Below are 1,416 nucleotides of genomic sequence, written 5' to 3' on the forward strand. Positions count from 1 at the left end.
TTTTCGGCACTCCAGCCAAAAAACATTGCCTACCCCTGCTTTATAAAGTGATGAGGCACCGTGTGGGCCTGGAAAGTTACAGTGCTGCCTGCCTCCATCTTGTAATTGTGTCCTTGGCTGGCAGCCTTGTTCCCTTCCCAGGTCTGCCAAGTTGCTTTTGGCACAGAAAAGTGGCAAGAAGGTTCATTAGTTTTTGGAACAGGTATCTTTAAATAATTAAGCAGTTTAATCGAGCGAAGTGGAATCTTCCCTGGTGAGGATTTAACACAGAGATTGCGCAGCACCTTGTAGGAGCCAGGTGCCTTCCAGGCAGGACAGAAAGGCTCCTGGTGCACAGATCTCACAGTCTACCAAGACAGATGAAGGCAGAGTAGTGTAACAAATAACCGTGGGGATGGGGAAAGGAGCGGCATGGGCCTTGCTAGTTCCAGGGGTTTGAAATGAAGTTTTGCAGCTATCCTCAGCAGCCCTGATCTAGACCAGTTATTTTTCAACCCAAACCTTCTCTCATTTCTTCAAACCCACTAAAATCCTCTTTCCCTGCCCTCACACTATCCCATGGGCACAGTTTCCTACTCTCCTCTAGGGCTCCCAACTCTGTTTGAATCTATTCCAGGAGGTTTCTGGAACGCCAGTGTGCCCATGACACACAATGCGAATGTGCCCACATGCTTGCATATAATAGTTATGGATTACGGTGCACAGACTTTACGACAGGAAGGTAAATGCATGCACATTTACCTTTACGTCATGCATGCACATGACTATTCCATTTTAAAACCTACTGAACTATGGTATAAATCAGATCCAACATTTAATATTTATTTTAATGAATGTCCTTTCATTTCTCTCCTGGGTGACCCTCAGCAGTGTCCTGGAGATTTATATCTAATTCCTGGAGACTCCAGGACAATTCTGGAGGGTTGGCAACCCTACTCCCTTCAGAGGTAACAAATCATGCCTCCCCATAGGCTCTCTATGCCCTTTAACCTAAATCAGCCCTTTCCTATCACTGGGTGGTGTTTTCCTCTCCTCAGAGTTAACTCAACCCTCTGCGAACGCTTTCCTATCACAGCTAAACCCTGCTGCCCTGCGATCTCCCTCAGAGCTAGCCCACCTCCCTCTTTGATGCTCCTTCTCTCTCTAGCTATCTAGACTCATGCTTTCCCTGCAGGCTCCCCCTCTCTCAGCCAGATGGACAGGTGTCTAGAGCTGTGTATAACATGACCAGACAACTGGACCACTAACCCACTGCTGCAGTAGGATGCACTTTTCTGCTATCATGGTGTTTCTTCCTTGTCTACTGATCATTTGTTTGATTTTGCTCCCCACTTCCTGATCAAGACCAGAACCAGATGTGAAAAAGGCTCTACTTCAGGAGTGTCCAACCTTTTTGAATGTGGGGCCGGATCATGA

General features: G+C 47.0%; 1 protein-coding gene across 1 annotated transcript in view; it reads right to left on the reverse strand.

Moving 5' to 3' along the window:
* Positions 1-1,416, reverse strand: part of CD151 (CD151 molecule (Raph blood group)) — a 70,236-nt gene that overhangs the window by 4,367 nt on the left and 64,453 nt on the right. The gene's annotated exons all lie outside the window — the stretch shown is intronic.

This window comes from Gavialis gangeticus, unplaced genomic scaffold (genome assembly GCF_001723915.1).
Source record: "Gavialis gangeticus isolate Ggan-Ray unplaced genomic scaffold, GavGan_comp1, whole genome shotgun sequence".
NCBI lineage: Eukaryota > Metazoa > Chordata > Crocodylia > Gavialidae > Gavialis > Gavialis gangeticus.